General features: G+C 40.8%; 1 protein-coding gene across 3 annotated transcripts in view; it reads right to left on the bottom strand.

Annotated features, from left to right (window-relative positions):
* LOC125100150 (T-cell-specific guanine nucleotide triphosphate-binding protein 2-like) overlaps positions 1–5,576 on the bottom strand; it is a 267,522-nt gene extending 261,946 nt beyond the window's left edge. Inside the window, exon 1 of one of the 3 annotated variants that reach the window (XM_047730088.1) lies at positions 5,352–5,576. The gene's annotated coding sequence lies outside the window, so the exon portion shown is untranslated. The remainder of the gene's footprint in view (positions 1–5,351) is intronic. The other 2 variants (XM_047730090.1, XM_047730089.1) reach the window with 2 other exon arrangements.
* Between the last annotated feature and the right edge of the window lie 6,482 nt (positions 5,577–12,058).

The raw sequence follows: 12,058 nt of genomic DNA, 5'->3' as shown, positions 1-12,058 counted from the left end.
GTTTAAGTCTTGGATCCCCCATCATTGCTTTGTAATTCAAAGCTTGTTTCTTGTCTGTGAGACTATTTCCTCATTTGTAACCAGAAATAATAATGTTTAACTAATAGAGCTTGGGGAAGATTAATCAAGAAAAGGCATGCAGAAGATCCAGCCCAGACAGACTCACAGATCAGAATCTTCATACACTGTGGTAAGAGTTGGAGGGAGTAAGAAGAACCAGAGGAAAGTCTTCCTCAGAGGTCCTAAGAAGACCAGAGAGAATTCACCAAGAGTTTGCTGGTGGGCCTGCCCAGAGCTTCCCCTGGATCATACCATAAACCTTTCAGTAGAGTCCTGTGAAGTGGTAGCATAGCTTCCCTGCTTCACAGGATAAAACACTGGGACTCAATTTCCAATGTGAAAATGTTCACAGTGCCCTGGGGCTGAGTTGTCTGCAAACTCAGTTGGGAGTCTTGGCAGTTTCCTCATTGTGTGTGAATTCAGGGCTCATGTTGGATGAAAGCATCAGAGTCTGGGAGACAGTGACACAATCAGGACCCAGCTGTGTGGAAAGACAAGCAGGCAGGGGTAGGTGGAGATGATCAAGAAGCTGCACCACTGGACTGTGGTCCTTCTGAGGCAGAAATCTGAGGAGTTGGATGTGAGGACCATCTCCAGCAGCATCAGGAGACCCCACTGATAGATCTGGAAGGAAGCCTTCATGCATTAGAACATGCAATTTTCACTGTTGTTAAAAATAACTAAATTATTCTTGTGTTTGAAGACATATGCAGTGAGGATATGTGGGTCCTCAGGATTGAGGGGTATGGAAAGTTGGCAAATGCTTACTTTTACCCTACAGAGTTCCCCAATGCGACATCCTGCTCACGCAGTCTGGGCGGAGGAGTATCTATACCTCCCTGGCTCCTGACTGAATGACCCTCATGATGTTCTTTAGTTCAAGTCCCCTCTGTCTATAACCTTCTTAGGAGCTGACTACTGGCAAAACAGCTGCAGAGCATTCCTCAGTGGTCTCCTCTGAGCCCCTAGCATGTGCACATCTCCTAAATGAGCACCTCTACTGGTTTTCTTTTCAATGACTATTGAAATATAATTTACACATCCTATGATTCATGCCTTTAAAGTTTTCAGTAGCTTTGAATATATTCACAAAGTTGTACACCCATCATAATCAAATTTAGAATATTTTCCTTATGCAAAAGATATCCTTTTAAAAACTGTGTTATGTTAGTCACCATACAGTACATCATTAGTTTTTGATATGGTGTTCCATGACTCATTGTTTGTGTATAACACCGAGTGCTTCAAAAGATATGTTGTACCTCTTGACTTCCATCTCTCTTTCCCTCATACCATTTGCTCCTCAGATCTAGGAAACCCGCAATATATTTTCCGTGCCCAAGGATTTGCCTTTTCTGGACATTTCATATGAATGGAATCACAGAATGCAGAGTCCAATGGGCTGTCTACTTTCACTGAGCATAATGTTTTGGGGTTCATCCATGTTGTGGCAGGTATCAGTACTTTATCTTTTTACCTTGCCCAATAATGATCTCTTGTATGGATAGAACACTTTTCTTTATCTATTGAACAGTGGGTGGACAACTGCGTTAGTTCCATCTGAGGGGTTATTGTAATAATGCTGTTATGAACATTTGCATGCAGGTTTTACCTAGATGTATGTTTTCACCACTCTTAGGTATATAACTAGCAATGGAATTGCTGGCTCATTGGGTAACTCTGTTTAAATTGTTTTATTAGTTTTATTGAAGAACAATGGGTATACATCACTGTATGAGTTTAAGGCATATAGCATGATGATTTGATTTACATATACTGTGAAGTATACTGTGCAATTACAACAATAGGTTCAGCTAACACCCATCATCTCAATAAGAGGAAAAGAAGAAGAAAAAAGAGAACAGTTCGTCTTGTGATGAGAGCTCTTAAGATATATTGCCTTAAAAATGTTCTGATAAATCATATGGAGACATTATCAATAGTCATCAGGTTATATATTACCTCCCTAGTACTTCTCTTATAACTGAAATCTTGTATCTTTGATCACTTCTTCCAATTTCCTCCTTCTTACCTTGTGCTTCCACCTCTCCACAAGTCTGGTCTTTTTTTCTATGAACTTATTTTATTTTATTATTTTTAGATTCCACACATCAGTTAGATCATGCAGTATTTGTCTGTCTGATTTATTTTACTTAGCATAATGCTTTCATGGTACACCCATGTTATAGATGGTAGGATTTCCTCATTTCCTATTTAAATTTTTGACAAAGTATCAAACATTTTTGCAGAGGCTTGCTGTTTGTCATCTAAATGCCTTTGCAGGGAGTTGGGTGTGGATCTGACATCCAGGTTTGAGTTAACAAATCTGATAATGCCCCTGACACCCTGTTCCCCAGTCCTTCTAACTCCCTTGCTCTTATAAGGTCAGTCAATCACTCGACAACATAACAAAGCCGGCCCTGTCCCTTCAGCCCCCATTATCTACATCCTTCACTACACACATTGTACTGTGCAGTACAATATGGCTTGAACAATTTATCTAAGGAGAGTGCCATAAATATTGAGTTATCTTGATCATTGCAGCTTTATAATATAATCCCAAGTCAGGAATTGTGTTTTATTGGGTGTAAAGTAAACACATTTCCATCAGTATTTATTGCTGCCTATCAGTTTCACTGAAAACCCAGAAGGCTCATACCTCCTCTCTTGGTATTTTTGAACACCTGAAGCTCTTCTTTATCCAATTGTCACCTAGTTCAGGTTATCAATACGTTCTTGTTATCACATGTGTATTTTTCAGTTAGGTTGAAAATTTCCCGTGCTACAAAGCTGATGGCACAGTGGCACAGAAACTGATAGAGAACGTATTTCCCAGATGGGTATATCTTCAATAATCTCTAGTGATTGAGGCAGCCATTTCATTGGACAAATTTTACCACCTTTAACAAAAACCTTGCACACTTCTTGGAATCATCACTGGCCCTATCACCCTCAATCATCAGGCAAGGTTGTGAGAGAGCTAATGGGATCCTCAAACTTAAACTAGCAAAAGATACCAGACATCCCTGCCCTAAGGTATTGCCTTTGGACTTGCTGACTGTTTGAAGTACCCTCTTTGGACAATGTAAACTCACCTCACACAACATAGTCACTGGCAGACCAATGTCTACTGGTACACAATTTTCTGGAGATCCCTTGTTGTCTCGTGCTAGTATGACCAACTATGGCAAAATACTTAGTGTTTTACCATCTAGCCTGTCATCAATAGGTTAAAGATGTCTTCCAAGATCTCAATTCAAAGGATACTGTTGGTCATTGTCTAGAGCCTGGTGACTGGGTATTCTGGAATTGTCATCAGAAAAATACAGCTTTTGAACTTGATCAAAAGGGATCTTACCAAGTGCTCCCAACCACTGAAATTACTACAAAACTAGAAGGTGTTGAATCATGGGTATGCATTTCACAGCTAAAGAAGGCCTTACCTGACATCTAGTCCTTCACAGATGCTAGGGACCTCTAAATCAAACTGATGAGGAAGATAGTAGCCAATATTGAAGTAGACTGCCTTCATCTGAGACAACAGATCAAGTCCTCATATTTTAACTAAATGTGTAGCCCTTTCTCCTTTTTCTCCTTTCCTTTATTCTGGCATAGTCTTGGAAAAATAATTCCCTCAGCTATATGTCTGAGCCAGTTGCTCAGAAGGGGGAATAAACTCAAGAATGTAAAACAGCCTTTTATTTCAGGCTAAGAGAAAATCTAATCATGTCCCTAAATTTTCTCAAGTGAAATATGACATCACATTGGTTGGCTCCCTTGGATTTACATCACTGAGTTAAAAAAGACTAACCAGGACACATTCATGATCCAGGAATTGTTTCCCTTGACAGAGTTAAGCTTCCTGGTTAACAATTAAATTTACAGGACAATTTGGTTAGGAACCTGTCCTTAACTCCTAAATATAATACAGAAGCCATTACTAAGAGCATAGCTACCCAACAAAGATCCTTAGACTCTCTAGCCAAAGATTTTCTTGACAATAAGACAGACTCTGATTATCTTTTAGCTGAGCAAGAGTTGTCTATACTGTGACCAACACCACCAGCTACATCCAGATTAACACTTTTGGGGAAATTGAAACACAACTACATATGAGCACTGAACAAGCCACTTAGCCTAAAAAGATGATTCTTCAGTGGGGTTTTTCTTTGACTTATTCAGTTTTGAGTGTTTGGGTCCTGGGTACCATGGCTTCAAATTGCACTCCAACCTTTGAAAACTATCTGTTTATAAAAATAATAATAATCTGCCAGGTATCCTTTGTGTTCTTCAAAATTTTAAAATGCATGTTCAGACATGCTAACCACCAAGCAAATAATCTCCCTGAGACTGGAACTTCAGAAAATAAATGTAGGGGATGGCTGACACCAAAACTGAACCTGAAAGTCATCACCAGTGAATATTGTGGAGATTAAGGGAAAACATCATGACATGTGAATACCATGGAGAGAATCAACAGCTGTGAGAACAAATGAACAGTAGCTCAAGTTGGCACCAATCTCTAAGTTAAGCTGAGCATCTGATCACAGTAGGGAAATTGTGAAAAAGAAGTTCCAGAGGGGCCACATAGTCACAGGGCCATTGAAGCCACTTAAGGCCTGGACTCATTAAACCAAGGCCAAATACCTAACCTAACTACAGTTTCACTCCCCTGGGCATGTATAATTTAACCAGTCAGTGTACGAATTTCCTGATTAACCATGGGAAATTTGCTGATAGGCCCTTTCCCTTCCCCTTAGGAGAGCAATCTTGACTAAAAAAAAGTGATTCTTAGTTAATAATTTCTTTCTTTTTCCCTTCTTCTTTTCCTTTAAAAACATTTCCATTCCTACAGCTCAGTGAAACGCCTTCTTATTTGTTAGATTCATGCATCATTTAATAAATCCAAAAGCTCTTTAAAATTTATTCACTTGAATTTTGTTTTAACTGATAATGCATGCATTGTCTCTCCAGGGAAAGCATTTAGGGATGAGATGGGGGATGTCTGATCCAGGAGTTCTTGAGGGAAAAGCCCTTTCCATTGACACCCCAGACATTCACATGCTCCTTCTGCAGTTCACAGGAATAAGATTTGTTCTCCAATCACCCTCTGAAAATATCCCAAATAGTTAAAAACTCTGACTTACAGCCATCTACCAAACATCCTGCCCCTCAGGCTTCCACGTCCACAGAACCCTAAATCAAGTATGCAGACTCTCCCAACCTCAGACCTATAGATCTGTAATTCTATTTTTTAATCTGTACTCAATCCACAGTGGTTTCTTGCTTACCAGGTCCTGGAGGAGACTTCTGGTGTCAGAGTTGAGCTCCGAATATGTCCCCTGACAGCACAGGAAATGCTGAGCCTGGTTGAAGTGCTCCCTGTAGCCCACAACAGAAACACTCCCTGCACTGGAACAGGTCCTGTGTGCTGCTGTGGTCACTGCAGTGATTAAATATGTGCAATGCCTGTGAGGAACAGGAAGGATTTAAATCATCTCTGTCCACTGCTCCACCTTTAACGGAATCTGGCCAGTAGTTGAGAAGCAGCTATCAGTGTAGAGCTCTGCATTTCCAAGAACAGAAAATGAAACTTAAGTTCTGAGGGCTCCTTTTCCAAGAAACAGAGCCATTTCTAAGACGGGAAAGTGAAAGCCACCATGGTCATTGTTATTGTGTATTTTTGGCATTGTGCGTGAGAAGAGGGCAAAAGATCCCTGGCTTATACACAGAGGGAGGAATATAAGAATAATGTCACACCTGTCCACAGAGACCTGGCAAGCCAGAAACAGCTGGAAAGACACATTCAGGATACTAAATGAGAAGAACATGCAGTCAAGGATACTTTATCTAGCAAGGTTGTCATTCAAAATGGCTAGAGAGATAAGGAACTTCCAAGACTGGCAGAAACTAAAAGAATATGTGACCACCAAGTCAGCCCTGCAAAAAATACTTAAGGGGGTTCTATAAAAAAAGAAAAACTCCAGGAGTAATATAGACCAGAAATTTACAGCGACAGTCTATAGAAAGAAGGACTTCACAAGCAACATGATGGCAATAAAATCATATCTTTCAATAATCACCCTCAATGAGAATGGCCTAAATGCTCCAATGAAATGGCACAAGGTTGCAGATGGGATAAAAAGACAGGATCTACCCATAAGCTGTTTACAAGAGAATCATTTTGAACCTAAAGCTACATCCAGGAGGGGGACAAGATGGTGGAGAAGTATGAGACCCTGTTTCAACTGGTCCCCTAAAGTGAGCTGATTATCTACCAGATCACTCTGAACATACATGAAATCAGCCTGAGATGTAGGATTATACACTTCTGTATCAAAAAGTTCAGATTGGATGAATACCCAACTTTTATAGCAACATGGACGGAACTGGAAGAGATTATGCTGAGTGAAATAAGTCAAGCAGAGAGAGTCAATTATCATATGGTTTCACTTATTTGTGGAGCATAGCAAATAGCTTGGAGGACAAGGGGAGTTAGAGAGGAGAAGGGAGTTGGGGGAAATTGGAAGGGGAGGTGAACCATGAGAGACTATGGACTCTGAAAAACAATCTGAGGGGTTTGAAGCGGCAGCGGGGGGGGGGAGGTTGGGGGAACCAGGTGGTGGGTATTGGAGAGGGCACAGATTGCATGGAGCACTGGGTGTGGTGCAAAAACAAGGAATACTGTTATGCTGGAAAAAAAAGTTCAGATTAAAAGGTTATTATGGAATTTGATGTACTGGACATCTCACTGTGATGGTAAATAGTTTAAAAAATGAAACAGATTGCTAAGGGGGGGACAAGATGGCGAGGAAGTAGGAGGGGGTGCCTTTTCAACCTGTACCCTAAAGTGAGCTGATTACCTTCCAAAGAACTCTGATCACCCAGGAAATCAGCCTGAGATCAGAATTATACACATCTGGATCTCTACAGGAGCAAAAGATGCCAGTGGGCAGGTAAAGCAGAGTGGGAACATCGGACTGATATTGGAAGATAAACAAAAGGGGGAGGGAGCCACCAGAAACGACCCATTGGAAATTAATATCCCAATACGAGAGTGCCCTGCATCTGGGGACCAGAATTAACTTGAAGTCTGGTAGAAAGCAATCAGAAAAACAATCTGAAGGGTTTGAAGAGGTGGGAGGTTGGGGGAACCAACCAGGTGGGAGGTTGGGGGAACCAGGTGGTGGGTATTAGAGAGGGCACGGACCGCATGGAGCACTGGGTATGGTACAAAAACAATGAATACTGTTATGCTGAAAATAAATTTAAAAAAATTTTAAAAAAAAAGAGCAAAGGATCGCAGGGGTGGGGGCGGATTGTGGGAATCGGGGCAGCTAGGGACAGGGGCTTAAGTCCCCAGAACCAGGACAGCCACCCCTGGCGCAGAGCCAGAAAGAGTGCGGCAGAGAAACCAGGTCTTGGTCCCTGAGCCATCAGCGCGTGGGGTCCGCTCTCCCTGAGAGCGCGTGGGGTCTGGCTCCCGTGAAGGGCTGGGAGCCTCACCAGCAGGCAGAAGCAGAGCCCTTTCGCAGTCCCCACTCGAGTGCCGTGCCCTGCTATCAGAGTCTGAGTCGCAGCCAGGGCCCTACCCTGAGAGAGGTACACACAAGTCCAGAGCTCTTAGACCCAGAAAGACCAGGCACTCCCAGCCCCGGCCAGCGGGAAAATCTCAGTGTGCATGCGATCGCTGCTTGGAACCTCTCTGGCAGTCTGGAGCTGCCCAGACAGCCGCCGCTGCCCTGGTTTTGGGTACAAGCAAAAAATCCTGCATCCTCAGGGACCGCGAATCAGAACCTTCTCTGCCAGCGGCCAAGGGGGAATTTATTTGGGCTCTGCAGCCAGTCTTCTCTCTGAGACAGAGGTCAGGGTGCAGTTTGCTTTCCTCTAAACCTACAAAAACCATCAAAAGCAGTCAAGGCGAGAAAGAGAGGAAAAAAAAAGTGAACAAACATAAAAACCTCCAGAGAACAAAAGCCTGAAAAAAACAGTTTCCTCAGAGCCCACCCCCTTAAGGGGGGTGGGAAGACTTAACTAAGGGAACATCATTGACTGAAAACCCACGTGGCAGGCCCCTCTCCCAGAAAACCAACCAGGAAAGAAAAAAAAAAAAAAGAGAGAGAGACTACAAGAGAACAACCACCACTACTTCGTAGGACAACTTTTATTTTTAATTCGTTCCCACTATTCTGACTCATTTTTTTTTTCTGACTCATTTTTTTAATATAGTTAATTTTTTAACCTATTTACCATCACAGTGAGATGTCCAGTATATCAAATTCCATAATAACCTTCTAACCTGAACTTTTTGATACATACACCTTTGTTTTTCTTTTGCATTTCTATTTTTTTTAATTTCTTTTTTTTTTAATTTAGTTTCGTTTAATCTAGTTTATTCCTTTTTTACTTTTGTTTTCTAATATTCATATAGAGTTAAACTTCAAGGTAATTCCCTTTCCCCAATCAATGCTACCCCTATAGGTAAACCAATTTTTAATCCCCCTTTATCTTAGGAAAGTTGAGTCCTTTAACAAAGATATCAAGATAGGGGCGCCTGGGTGGCTCAGTGGGTTAAGCTGCTGCCTTCGGCTCAGGTCGTGATCTCAGGGTCCTGGGATCGAGCCCCGCATTGGGCTCTCTGCTCAGCGGGGAGCCTGCTTCCTCCTCTCTCTCTGCCTGCCTCTCTGCCTGCTTGTGATCTCTCTCTGTTAAATGAATAAATAAAATCTTAAAAAAAAAAAAAGATATCAAGATACATCCAGGAAGAATCAAAACAACCTTGCTCGCCCACACTGATAATTTATAACCACTCTCCCATCTTTTTCTTCTGCCAGTGTTTCTGTGTTTTTGTGTTTGTCCTGAAAGTATATAAATCTTACACTTGGGGTTCTTTTTGACGAGGTTCTTCTTTATTTGCATATATATATATATATATATACATATATATATATATATATATATTTTCTCTTGTCATATACTTTTATCAGTCTTTTTGTTTGTCTGATTTTGTTTGTATACTTCATAAACCTTACCTTGGGACCGATTTGGCCTGAACCTTCTCTTTTATCTTCCCTTTCTTTCCTGTCTCTCTCTCTTTTGTTCTTCTTCTGTTCATTTTTCTCTCATTTGGGTGGGGAATCCTGATTGCTCAGAAGCGTTCCAGGTGCACCTTGACTGCATCATGGTCAATACATCCAGCTACATCCGTTCAGCCATCTCTCACCAAAAAGACTAGAAGGAGGAATGCCCAACAGAAGAAAAATACAGAGGATGGGCCTTCTGCAACAGAGCTAATGACTATCAACATAGACAATATGTTGGAAAGAGAATTCAGGCTAACAATTATCCAGGCAATAGCTAAGTTGGAGAAAGCCATGGATGACCAAATGGAATTGATTAGGGCTGAACTGAAAGAGACCAGAATTGATGTTCACAATGTTAGGGCTGAGCTGAAAGCTACCAGGGATGATGTTCACAATGCTCTCAATGAGTTCCAATCTAATCTAAATTCTCTCAAAGCCAGGGTAACTGAGACAGAAGATAGAATTAGTGATCTGGAGGACAAACAGATAGAGAGAAAGGATCAAGAGGAAGCCTGGAACAAACAGCTTGAAGCCACAAAAACAGAATCAGGGAAATAAAGGATGCCATGAAATGTTCCAACGTCAGAATTATTGGAATCCCTGAAGGGGAGGAGAAAGAAAGAAGTCTAGAAGATAGAGTGGAACAAGTTCTTCATGAAAATTTTCCCAATCTCGTGAATGGAACCAGCGTTCATGTACTAGAGGCCGAACGGTCTCCCCCCAAGATTATAGATTCCAGAAAAACATCCAGGCACCTGAAAGTCAAATTGAGGAATCATAATTGTAGATATAATCTCTTGAAGCCGCTAGAACAAAGAGGCTCCTTACTTACAGAGGAAAGCCCATCAGAATAATGTCAGACCTGTCCACAGAGACCTGGCAAGCCAGAAAAGGCTGGCAAGATCTATTCAGGGCAATAAATGAGAAGAACATGCAACCAAGAATACTTTATCCAGCATGACTGACATTCAAAATGGATGGAGAGATAAAGAGTTTCCAGGACCGGAAAGGCTTAAAAAACTATGCAACCACCAAGCCGACACTGCAGGAAATATAAAGGGGGGTTCTAAAAGAGGAAAATTCCTAAGAATAGCATTGAACAGAAATATAGAGACAATCTACAGAAAGAAAGACTTCAAAGGTAACATGATGTCAATAAAAACATATCTATCAATAATCACTCTCAATATGAATGGCCTAAATGCACCCATAAAATGGCAAAGGGTTGCAGATTGGATAAAATGACAAGACCCATCCATATGTTGTCTATAAGAGACCCATTTTAAATGTAAAGATACACCCAGACTGAAAGTGAAGGGATGGAGAAGCATCTTTCATGCCAATGGGCCTGAAAAGAAGGCCAGAGTAGCAATTCTCATATCAGACAAATTAGATTTTAAACTAAAGACTGTAGTCAGAGATACAGAAGGACACTACATCATTCTTAAAAGGACTATCCACCAAGATGATCTAACAATTGTAAATATCTATGCCCCCAATATGGGAGCAGCCAATTATATAAGAAAAATTTTAATCAAGAAAAAGAGTCATATTGATATGAATACATTAATAGTAGGAGATCTTAACACGCCTCTCTCAGAAATAGATCATCAAAGCAGAAAATCAATAAAGAAACAAGAGCATTGAATGACACATTGGACCAGATGGACCTCATAGATATATCAGAACATTCCACCCTAAAACAACAGAATATTCATTCTTCTCAAGTGCACATGGAACCTTCTCCAGAATAGACCACATATTGGGTCATAAATCAGGACTCAAGCGATACCAAAAGACTGAGATCATTCCCTGCACATTCTCAGATCACAATGCTTTGAAACTTGAGCTCAATCACAAGGAAAAGTTTGGAAGGAACTCAAACACCTGGAAGCTAAAGACCACCTTGCTTAAGAATGCTTGGATCAACCAGGAGATCAAACAAGAACTGAAACAATTCATGGAAACCAATGAGAACGAAGACACTTTGGTCCAAAACCTATGAGATACAGCAAAGGCGGTCCTAAGGGGGAAATACATAGCCATCCAAGCCTCCCTCAAAGAAATTGAAAAATCCAGAATGCACCAGCTGTCTCTACACCTTAAAGAACTGGAGAGTCAACAACAATTCAAACCAACTCCACACATAAGAAGGGAAATAATCAAGATTAGAGCTGAGATCAATGAGGTAGAAACCAGAGATATAGTAGAACGTATCAATGAAACAAGAAACTGGTTTTTTTTTGAAAGAATCAATAAGATCGATAAACCATTGGCCACACTAATCCAAACGAAAAGAGAAAAAGCCGAAATTGATAAAATTGTGAATGAAAAGGGAGAGATCACAACTAACATCAAGGAAGTAGAAACAATCATCAGAAGTTATTATCAACAGTTATATGCCAATAAGCTATTCAACCTAGATGAAATGGATGCATTCCTGGAAAACTATAAACTCCCAAAATTGAACCAGGAAGAAATCGACAACCTAAATAGACTGATATCTAGTAACGAGATTGAAGCAGTGATCAAAAACCTCCCAAAAAACAAGAGCCCAGGACCTGACGGATTCCCTGGAGAATTCTACCAAACTTTCAAAGAAGAAATAACACCTATTCTCCTGAAGCTGTTTCAAAAAATTGAAGCAGACGGAAAACTTCCAGACTCTTTCTACGAAGGGGCACATGCACAGGTGAGAGATTTTTTAATGCTTTGTTAGTTGTTTGAGATGAACAGGTATTTACTCTTCTTTACATGTTTTCTAGAATTCACTTGTGAGGTTGTCTGGTCCTGACATTTGTTGTTGCAGTATTTTTATTACTGATTCAATTTCATTGGTGGTAATCAGTCTGTTCAGATTGTCTATTTCTTCCTGATTCAGTTTTGGAAATTTACATGTTTCAAAAAAATTATCC

Source organism: Lutra lutra, chromosome 5 (genome assembly GCF_902655055.1).
Source record: "Lutra lutra chromosome 5, mLutLut1.2, whole genome shotgun sequence".
In the NCBI taxonomy this organism is placed as follows: domain Eukaryota; kingdom Metazoa; phylum Chordata; class Mammalia; order Carnivora; family Mustelidae; genus Lutra; species Lutra lutra.
The sequence above is the reverse complement of the archived record's forward strand: the minus strand, read 5'-3'. Positions and strand labels throughout refer to the sequence as shown.